General features: G+C 34.6%; 1 long non-coding RNA gene and 1 pseudogene across 5 annotated transcripts; one reads left to right on the top strand and one right to left on the bottom strand.

Moving 5' to 3' along the window:
• The first annotated feature begins 273 nt into the window (after nucleotides 1–273).
• On the top strand, nucleotides 274–2,885 carry LOC115987729 (annotated as a pseudogene).
• A 2,130-nt stretch (nucleotides 2,886–5,015) lies between these two features.
• Nucleotides 5,016–9,187, bottom strand: LOC115987710. 5 transcript variants are annotated; one of them, XR_004091191.1, is made up of 7 exons: nucleotides 8,706–9,187; nucleotides 7,588–7,704; nucleotides 7,259–7,424; nucleotides 6,992–7,136; nucleotides 6,264–6,376; nucleotides 6,077–6,182; nucleotides 5,016–5,301 (listed from the first exon to the last, which is right to left on the bottom strand). It is a non-coding gene; the product is annotated as an uncharacterized LOC115987710 (long non-coding RNA). The 5 variants fall into 5 exon arrangements; XR_004091194.1 differs by lacking the exon at nucleotides 7,588–7,704 and having other exon boundaries at nucleotides 8,706–9,186; XR_004091192.1 differs by lacking the exon at nucleotides 8,706–9,187 and having other exon boundaries at nucleotides 7,254–7,424; nucleotides 7,588–8,691.
• Nucleotides 9,188–11,689: the final 2,502 nt, after the last annotated feature.

The raw sequence follows: 11,689 nt of genomic DNA, 5'->3' as shown, positions 1-11,689 counted from the left end.
CAGATTCTATTCCACAGCTTGTTTGAAGTTTCAGCATTAGAGCAATTTGGAAGGCAATTGTGGAATTCAGAAACTAGCATCCGATAGGCAGTTTTTACAGAATATTCACCATCCTGAGACAGCGGCCAAATGAGTGTATTCCTGTTGCTGATAGTTTTTCTCTTGAGACATTGCTTCCCAATGTTTCCACTTTGCATATGAAAATTGACACTTCTAAGTTTTACTATATATGTCCCTTGAAATCCATACCATAATAAGAAATAAGAAAAGAAAGCCAAACTCATTTGAACTGTTTGGAAACTCAAGTGATCAATGGAGAGCTTTTCATTCTACACTCTCTCAATAGCCCTATTTCTATGTTTGTTTTATGACACAGCACATTGCCAACAAGCTTACCTGAACAATTCACAGCTCAACTGCACTGGTGACCCTTTTATATCAAAAGGGTACCTATGCAATCGTCCTCTGCAGTCATGCAAATCCTATGTAACCTTCAGGTCCCAACCATCCTATGAAACTGCCAAAAGCATTGCCGATTTGCTTGGATCCGAAGCCTCCCTCATTGCTTCAATAAACAATGTCTCAAATATTTTCGACAGCATTCCAGCTGATAAGTTGACTACAGTTCCAATTACATGCTTATGTTCTGGCACTATCTACCAGTACTATGCTCATTACACAGCCAAGAAATCAGATACATATTTTCATATAGCGAATGATACTTACCAAGGCCTTACCACTTGCCAGGCACTGACTGGTCAAAACTACTATAATAGTGAAGATATTCCTGTGGGCACAGAGCTAACGGTTCCAGTGAGATGTGCATGCCCAACTGAGAATCAAACGGAGAATGGAGTCATCTCCTTGCTCGATTATATGGTGAAAAGAAATCATACAGTTTTATCAATTGCAAAGGCTTTCGGGTGAGTGTGCGGAGCGTATTAGAGGCAAACATGTTGTCACAGAATAGCACTATCTATCCATTTACACCTATTCTGGTTCCTCTGGAAAGCAAAACTTGCACTACAAATCCGGGTAGTTTCTTTTGCGACTGTCCTAATGGCTATGCTGCAGATGGTGTCAGCTGCAAGACCGATCCTAGAAAGCTTCCGGTCAAATGGATTGCTCTATTAGGTGTCTGTGTGTGTGTGTGTGTGTGTGTGTGTGTGTGTGTGTATTAGCTAGCCATTGTCTTGAAGAAACAAACTCAATTGGTTGGAGTAATTAAGTAGTCACATCCCATATCAACTAGTAGTAACCAATAATCAGTGATTAATATCCTTATATCTAGTATCAAAACCTCACAGAAAGAAAGGAAAATTGGGTTCTCTATATGTCTAACCACGCTCACAGAATCTAGCAATTTTGCACTCACTGGAATCAAGACATGCAATCCCAAAATTGTCTTGGAGATGGGTTTTTAATCAAAATCAAATTAGGCTATCTACAAATTCTCCAAGGATAACCAGAATCACACACGCACATTTACTAGTTAAATTTTCTCAATACGATCGACAAAGGTCTAATTTAGATTAGTCTTTCAACTAAAGTACTGTAGAAAGTATTACACAGATTTCATATAGTTTGATCAATTTTTTATTCTTTACTTCAGGTATTGGCATTGGCGTGGGATTCTTGTGTCTATTTCTTTTAGGCTACAAGTTATATCAGTTCCTAAAGAAAAGAAAAGACAGAATTCATAAGGAAAAATTGTTCAAGCAAAACGGTGGCTTCTTGTTACAAGAAAAATTCTCATCTTGTGGAAGTAGTGAGAAAGCAAAGATATTCACTGCAGAGGAACCGCAAAGGGCAACAGACAGCTACAATAAAAGCAGATTTCTTGGTCAAGGAGGCTATGGCACAGTTTATAAAGGAATGTTACCTGATGGCAACATAGTTGCAGTTAAAAAGTCGAAAGGAATCAATAAAAGCCAAATTGAGCAATTCATTAATGAGGTTGTCATTCTTTCCCAAATCAATCATAGAAACATTGTCAAAGTGTTGGGTTGTTGTTTGGAGACCGACTATCCATTACTTGTTTATGAATTTATTCCTAATGGAACCCTTTCCCAACATATCCATTGGCAAAAAGATCTTGAATTATCACTTTCATGGGAAAACCGCATTAGAATTGCATGTGAAGTTGCTGGAGCAGTAGCATATATGCATGGTGCAGCTTCAATCCCCATCCTTCATCGAGACATCAAATCTTCCAACATTCTCTTGGATGATAAGTATGCTGCCAAAGAGTCTGACTTTGGTACATCAAGAGCAGTCCCAGATGATAAAACTCACCTCACCACAAAAGTGAAAGGAACTTTGGGGTATTTGGACCCAGAGTACTTCCAATCAAGTCAATTCACAGATAAAAGTGATGTATATAGCTTTGGAGTTGTGCTTGTAGAGCTTCTAACCGGGAAAAAACCAATTTCTTTTGTGAGAGATGAAGAAGAGAGAAATCTTGTTTCGCACTTCATTGCATTGACAAAGGAGGATAGACTGCATCAGATTTTACAACCTCAAGTCGCTAGAGAAGCAAGTAGAAAAGATATTCATGCTATTGCAAATCTGGCAATGAGATGTTTGAGATTGAATGGAAAAAAGCGGCCTTCAATGAAAGAAGTTTCGATGGAGCTGGAAGCTTTGAGAATATCTCAAAAATGCTTTGAGAATTTCCAAGAGCCTCATTTATTGAAAGATGAAGTATCATCCATAGGCAGCACAAGGGAAAGCCAAGAATCTTCGGAGGTATTCTCCTTGATAGGCAGCACAGAGAGTTTGCATCGATCTTGAAATCAGCTTGATAGAGGAACTTTTTTCTTTCTTCTGTAGTCTTAACAGAGGTATTCACCTTTCAAAGAATTGTGAAGGGTAATGATTTTTAAAGTAATACCAAGTTCATTTCCTCCTAAGCATCAATTGTCACATCCCAAACCCAAAGGGTTCAAAGCTTGAAAAAACTAACCATCAAAAGAAACTGTAGGAGATTTTTATTTTTGTCCTTTCCCAAATAAGTAATATAATTATATGATAAAATATTCACAGGCCAAAATCTTCACAACATACGTCAGAGCACATATTTACAACGATACAGCTACAAATCATATACCTTCAAAAATACATGAATATAATCCGAACAGCAAATGATTTAACATAAAGTCAAAGTGTTCTTTGGAATATACAACCCCAGCAACAAATCTTGGTCTAACAAACCTAAGGCTAACTCAGGAGCCCAACTTCCAATAAAATTAACTATTGCCACCAAAAGTTAGCAAGACTAGATCACTAACCATTTATAACATGAATCTCCCAAAAAGCATTGTAGTCCAATCACAATCAGTAAAGGCTAGTACACCGTTCCTGTATATTATAGGGGTGTTACTACTCACAAACCCATAATCTTTAGGAAATTAGCATAGTGTTTCCAAGAAAATGTCATCATGAGTGACCTAACCAGGTTGGTCTCCATACATTTGTAATAAAGTAAATTTATCAAAATTTTAAGATCAATTTTATTTTTTGATAAAAATAACCCACTAAATAATTTAATATATTATATACAAAATTCCTAGAACAAAAAAAAAAGTTCCAACTCTCACACAAACACAAACACACACACACACATGAAAACCACCACAAAACAAAACAAAACCAAAAATACAAAAAACAAAACAAAATCAAAATTATATATATTCTCATGAACTAGGTGAAGGGATACATTTTCCAAGAATTCAAACAACGTTTTAGCTTCCAACGCACCAAATTCTGCCAATCTCAACATTCTAGTAATGAAAAAAGAATGGATCATGTTTAACATGCCAATTAATTTACTGCACATAACAGATTCAGGTGTCACTCACACACCAGGGTAGTGATAGATTTCAGTTTCCAGGGCCTCAAGTAATGTAAAATGATCTCAAACCCAAGTACCAAAAACAAGTAACAGGTAAAATGTGAATTGGTCAAGACTAATTAAATTTCAGACAGAAATCTAAAAATCACAAATTGATAATCAATTGAATGCCAAAATAAATAGCATACATGTTTAAATAGTTGAATAATGTTACAAACAATTCAGAATGATAATGATCGTCACTGATGCTCTACATCAAACCAGAATAAGAGAGATGTTCGAGCATAAATGACTCGTACTCGCTGCAATTCCAGGCCCCCACTTGTTAAAACGGCCTTTGTGCCTCCTTCAATGCGAGTTTGAGAGAGAAAAAAACCATCACTATGGCTATTCAACGAGGAAGGGAGCTGCTGAGTAGCACTGGCTATACTCACAATCGGGCATGACAGATAGTCCAAGGGGTTCGACTCGCATTGAAGAACACATCCATCTATAGTTAGCCTTCCCTTTCTATGAAGCAAGCAGCAACCAAGCTTTGCCTTCACTATTAGGTTTGCCAGTTTGCAGGTAGACATGAACTCCAATGCACTGCCTAAAAAAAAACGAACAGCACATACCAAAATTTGTTGCTCATGATGAACATGTACAGAAGAGAGGTGGTATTCACCAGGAGTACTTTCCAGACTGCTGGATAAAATTTAAAGGGTAGCTATTGACACTAACATATATAATATAGCAGAATATCTATTGTGTCAGACGTAATTTTGAATCACTACAACAAATTTGACTTTTTTCAAGGGTCAAAACCCTTAAAAAAAGTATTAAAAGCCGTTGAAAAAAATTATTTTAAGAGTCCAATTGACCCTTGAGAACCTTCGAAATATATACTGTCGAAAAAGAAATTTTAACGGCCTTCGTGACCCTTAAAATAAGTGCTCTAATCTTATTTTGAGGGTCAAGAGACCCTTAAATAACCTTTTACCAAGGTTTAAAAAAATTATATCTACAACCCTTGATAAATAAGGTTATTTAAGGGGTCTCTTGACCCTCAAAACAAGATTTTATTTTATTTAATAAAAAAATAAAAAAAAACCACAATCATGCACAAACATATATATATATATATATACATACACATACACAAAAATTCATAATTGTATGAATTTATATGATACCAAAAGTCAAATTAACCCGATCAATATTTATATGATCTAATTCAATAGTCAACAGGGGCAAGAGTTTTAAATTGTAAAAACAAGGTTCTTTGCACAATCTATCATGGTAGTAGTTGAACAGAACAAATCCTAATACATCCTATATAAGGCCAAAGTTGATGAAAGGAAATAAAAATCGGTTACATGCACAGCTTTATATACATGTCCCTTCCCAAATTCTAAATTCTTCACATGTTTCCTTATATCAGCAACCCAAATTAACAGCAAAGCCACCTGAAAAAAACAAAAATGAAAATTTCACAATCAGACTAAAGGAACAGAATATCACATAGCAAACTAGTACCAACAGCTCAACAAGTCATTCCAAATTTATCCAATAGTACTAAAACAATGACTAGCTTGAGATGATCTTCATACCTTAGTGATCACTACTAGATTGGGCTGATAGTGAGGTGATACAACTCAACAGAGCAACTAAAATTTGTAATGATAAAAGCAATAATGAACTAATCCATAGTAGCTTTTAGGCTAACCCATTAACTATATTCTCACACTACCAAGAAAATTATTATAGATCAAGTGCATAAAATTTGAAAAGTGGAGACGAAAGCTATATTCTTTCAAATAGCAAGAGCTCAAAGTTTTCCTTGAGTTATTTCTATAAATCAAAAATCTGTAAAATACAAGTTTAGGTTATGAAATTTAATCATTGTCTATTAGGTGACAACATGTTGGTTCCACTTTCTTATTAATATCACTTAGTACAATGAGGAAACAAATTCAGTTGGAACAATATTTCACGGAAGCTTTCAAAAGGGAGAACAACATGTAGCATGTGCAGGTATTTTTGTATGAAACACACTAATAAAGAAGTTCGGGAAAAAACACATTAAGAGAGAAATTGGAATACAACCTTTGCAGATGAAACACAAGTAAATCTACTAGCCAACCAGAACAAAGATAAATCTCAATGCAGCAAAAGATGTATAATTCACAACAACCTTATATAATGGCACTAATAGTGAAAAGACAAAAAAGAAATTATTACCCCAAATTGATGTCAACATAGTCACGAAAAGGTTCCACTCTCTTTGCAGCCTCTAACAAATGTCTGGATCATTTGCACAAAATTGGACAAACAATGGCTGATCCTCCTGCAATTAATTAAAAAAAAAAAAAAAAAAAAAGAGTATAAATTTACGAAGGTAAATTGATAAAATATTAGTTTTAAATACCTTGCAAGTGGTAAATTCCTGGTCACAGTACTTTTCAGTCTCGGTAAAAATGCGAGAGTGCAACATGGGCGTATAAGCTGCCTCAGTAATGGCCAAGGACACCACTATCTTGCCTAATACCACAACAGAAAAAATAACTGATATTAGGACTATTATGTGTTCCATGCAAGTGGAATACCACCAAAACTTATCTTACACTGTTTGGCAAGCTTGAACCAAGACAGAGAAAATTTTGAAGCATGATTCGTAATAAAATTGACATCAAGAGGCAGAAAATTCAAACATTGTATTAAACTTCTTGAACTCATTCTCTGGTAGGGAAGGTATGACATTCAAAGGGGGGTCTTTTTTGTAGATGGAATAACCTTTGGCTGGCCATAAAATGCAAAGTATACATATTAACTAGATTAATACACCCATACAGAGTAAACAACAACAACCACGATGCAGATCATAATTGGCAACCGATAGAGAGTAAATTTTAGATTTACGTTGATAAAAAGGGAAAAGGACAATTTTCCAAAATTTATGACACGACATGCCTCCAATAGTTTTTGTTGCTTGTGCCCCAAAGGTTTGAAGGAATTGTTATTTCGTCACTATGATAATACATTCTCATAATCTAATCTAGACACTTTAGAACTCCCTCAAAACTAATTTTGGTGGTGCAATCTTCCATTCCAGAAAAATATGCTATAGTACATACTTAAACTCAACCAGTAAATTACCTTATCTTTAGGAGTTTTTCCAATTGCATTGCGTAGGATCTGTAGTGCAGCCTTGAGATTTAACTGCCGGATCTCAAATTGAGTAGCTAAAAGCCATATTTTTGTGAAATAGAATTTCTAATGATGAATGAGCTTCAGACTCTCCCTAAAAAAATTATAATTTAATATCATAAGTACAATCAAATAACTTAAGAAAACATGCACAATAACTTATAAAGAGAAATAGAATGCATATAAATCTACTTGCACTGAAATAGCTTACGTAACTGTATTATCCGATTTGAATTGTCTTCTTAATGAGAAATCAATGTATCCATTGGGGAAACCTATATTACAGCTGATCCTTAATGAGAAATAGATTTGGTTCCAACTAAGTAGTACCTCCTCCATGTGCTTGAGACAAGAGGGTTTGTACAAGCTTGGATGCTCCCATCTGGAAACCAATGGATTGACTCAAATGAATTAAACAGGACTTCATTCAGCCAAATCACCAGTGCAGTATGGTAGAGTGAAAAACCTGAGTTGCACATTATATATTACAATAGACATGATAGATATTGTATTTTTTAAATTCCTAGTGCAATATGAATTCTTACTACTATAACACAAGCAGTAAGTTATTGTTCCTCTCCCAATGCCTCTTAGTCCTTTATGATCAATCAAGCGAATGGCCTTCAAGCCCCGCAGGTTCTTTTTGCATAAATGGTTTGAACCTCCACATGAAAAAGGCATTGCAAACACAATCAAAGACATTACTAATAGCACATTGGCAATACAAAGCACACGAATTCTCACATCAAGTCACTGAAGTATAAATAACATCAATCTAATCTGAAGAATCTGGCTATAAAGAACAGTACCGAAAGATCTTTTTATCATCCTTAAAAGATTCAAAATTCACAATCTAAAGCCCTGAATACTTCCATTTTGAACTATCATTAAAACCCAAAATCATCATCGAGTGAGTAGATCTGAATAATGCAATAAATCCTTAGCTATAGAAATTCAAGATCTAGATCAAATTCCAGGACTTAATCTTTCCACATAGAACCTAAAAATTCAAGCTTTACTTACTATTTTTCATCCAAAATCCAATAGCAAAATCAACCAATAATTTAAGCTCAAATCAAACCAGAATGAACAAGATAACCGAGTTCAAAATCCAACACAAAGTAACAATTTAAGCTAGAAATTTAAGCAATTGAATATATACACACACACAAAGCCAATTCAATCCCAAAATCCTCTCCAATACATCATTCTTTTCCTACAATTTTTAGACAACCAAATAGATTCTCGAATGAATCAAAGAAATTTAATAGAACTCAAATTTCAGCACAAGTTAACGGTTAGGGATTCGAGCTAGAAAATTTACCAATTGAAAACACCAACAATAAAATTATAAAAATTAAAAAAAATTAAAAAACTAAAAATTTTCAACAAAAAAAATCTCAACAAAACCGATACAATATAAACTCATTTATTTTCCTACGATTTCTCAACAACCAAACAGATTCTAAACGAGTCCAAAGAAATTTAATCGAGCTCAAATTCCACCACAAAGCTAACGAATTGAGCTAGAATTTCAAAGTAATTGAAATAAATATAACTTTTTAAATAAATAAAAACTCAAACAAAGCCTATTCATTGCAAACAATTTCTCTGAGTAAATCTATAGAAATGCAATGAAATGAAAAGCCGTAGAAGATCGTACCTATAGAATCGGATATAAGTCTCTGAGTGATTGAGAGAGAAAAGCTTGTTGTGGAAGCTGATTCAGATTCCGATATTCAAAGTACAAAAGCAATGGAAGTTTGTGAGAGAGTGAATTTTCTGATATTTGAGTTTCTGAGAGAGTTTTCTGAACGAAAATGGAAAATGACTACAGTGTGAGAGAGAGAACGAAAATGTGTGTTTATACCTCTCTATCTTTTTTTTTTTTTTTAAATGGGAATATACCTCTCTATCTATCTCAAGGGATGAAATTATTTTAGATATCTATTTTAAGGGTTGGGTTAGGGTTGCGTTGAAAAAAGGTAGATACTTGAAGCCAGCTCACGCGGGAGAGCAAAAACTGCCTGCTTTTATTTAAAATATCGGTGGTATGGAGTAGTTTATTTCAAGGATTCTTCTAAAAATTTGTGACCCACAAAATAAGGTTGCTTTAAATCAGGCCTGGCACATTAATTAGCATTTATTTCCATGGTGTTTTGTGAACCCTCGAAAAATGTGGGTCGAAACAAATCAAGTTTCTTGTAGTGAATCCATGCTCATGGCATAAGGCTCAAACACATTTCTTTTATTTCTAGATCTCTGCCACTAAATCCAATAGCATGGAGGTGGACCCTCAAATATATATTTGTAGAAAGAAAACTCCCATAAAACCACCCCATAACTGGAAGCTCGAATATGTATGAAAACACAAGAGCTATTTAGACCCCCAAATTAAAAATAATGGCTCGATTGATTTTACTCTAACTTAAACTAAGTGCGGAATAGAGTAAATGCAAGCGAGCGAGCAAAAAAATAAACTAATCTAAGCCATATTCAACAAATATCAACAATAAAATGAAAGCTAAAAAAGTAGGAGAAGAGAGATGCAACCACAAGATAACACCGAGACATGTTATCGAAGAGAAAACCAAAGAACTTGGCGAAAAACCTTTCCGCTGCCCTCCAAACGATAATCAATCCACTAGAGAATAAAGTTGGAGTACACAAATAATAAAAGACTCTCCAAGCCTAGTTTACCCAATGTACTTGAGCGCTCAAGCTTTTGCTACCAACTGACTTAACGAAGTCTTATCTTCTCTAGCTCTCTGGATCACGCAATACGCCCGATTGCATCCGCCAAGCCTCACCAGCTTTTTTTGGCAAATTCCCAAAACTTTCCAAATTCCAAAACACTCTCTACATTCTGAATAGGTGTGGGTTGTGTTTGGGTACAAATCTCTTCTCAAGATATGACAATGAGAGAGAGAAGAAGAAGAGGCTATAATGATTTTTTCACTAAGAATGAGTAGCTCTCTCTCTAAAAAATGGGTGTGTGTGCATTGTAAAAAACCTGGCTGAACCTCGACAACACATGAGTGTTGTCTCATCAGGAAGCTCACCTCCACCAATCTAAACTAAGTAAGTTTAAATTGAAAGCAACAAAAATGGAAGAGGACAATTTCAATAAAAGTTTGTTATTCTTTCTACCAGAATAAGATCAATAGGAGGAAGTTTGTTTGGGACACTTAAAGCACAAAATTAGAATAGATAAACTTAATCTTTCTTGACTTGCTAAAATAATGTTGTTATTGTTCTCAAATTTTAAAAGTACTCATAAGTGCACAATGTTGGGCTATGTGGATCCTACTTACAATGAACCCTAAATAAAGTTTACATAAGAAGAGAAAGAGAGATAGGATTAGGCATACATAGGCTTACAATAAAATTGGACCTCTTGGGACTACTCATTTATACTATTATTTAAAAGGCTTCCAAGCTGTTTAAGCTATGGACTCCTAGCCATGAAACTCTAAATAAAACTCCTAAATTTTAGGTAAATTTTTTAAAAAAAAAATTAAAATTAAAATTCACCTAGTTTCTCCATATTCCATAAAATTAGGCACTTCTCTCCTTACACTTTCCAACTTTTTTGTTTTTGAAATTATATCAACTTGGATTTATTTTTGTTAGAGTTGAACACGTGCAAAAAAAAAAAGGGAAGCTGGTTTTTTTTTTTTTTTTTCCTTGTTAGAAAATTGAAATGAACATTTTTTTTCTCTTTATTTAAAAGTATTTACCTTTAAAAAAAAAATAGAAGAGCCTTTGAGCACATGCTCAGAGGCTAGTATAAACATAATACCTCTAACTGATCTAGATTACTAACCAACCCAATACAAAAGTGATACCTTTTTTAATGAGAGATTCTTTGAGATTTAGTCCATGGAATGGAGGCTTGGGCTAGTAGGCCCAAGCTAGGCCCTTTTTTAGCCCATTGTGAATCCATTATGTGGGATATAAATACTATTGTTTTAGTTTAGGGTTTGTCATGTTCTTTTGAGAGAGAAAAATATTGTAATGTCACATCTTGTATTTTTCCCTGAAAATAAGGAAATCATTGTAACTCCACAAACATAGGCAAATTGCCAAACCAAGTAATTTCTTGTGTCATGTGATTGCCTTGTATGTGTGTGTTATTTTTCTATCATTTTTCGCCTCTCGTAGATTTGGGAATTCGTGTATATTACCAATACAAGAAATAAATACAATGAAAAAGTAAATGACACAAGATGTGATGACTCAGAAAAACCAATGAAACAACTCGTTTCAAGGTAAAAAATCTGGGGGGAATTATTGCAAGAAAACAATCAACTATATCAAGTTGAGATTTACAGTTCAGAATATCAATTCGTAGTAAATTTAGCATAGTTACCAAACTAGGCTCTGACTCCACGGACTTCCTTGATTTGGAACTTGTTCTTACATGAACCACCTGCTCATGCTTTGGATCTCCCACATAGACCTCTAGTCTATGACTCCAAGACCACCCTTGAAGGATTAGATCTCTAGCACCTTTGATGACTTGTGATGGCAACAACTTCTACAACATCAAATCTTGAGTTTCTTCAAAGAATAATATCAGTAAAAGATTTGAGAGAGCTATGGGTACAAAAACCCTAGATCTACAATAGAAAGCATAAGAAGCAC

Source organism: Quercus lobata, chromosome 4, assembly GCF_001633185.2.
Source record: "Quercus lobata isolate SW786 chromosome 4, ValleyOak3.0 Primary Assembly, whole genome shotgun sequence".
Taxonomy (NCBI): Eukaryota; Viridiplantae; Streptophyta; class Magnoliopsida; order Fagales; family Fagaceae; genus Quercus; species Quercus lobata.
This window is presented reverse-complemented; position numbering and strand designations above follow the sequence as displayed.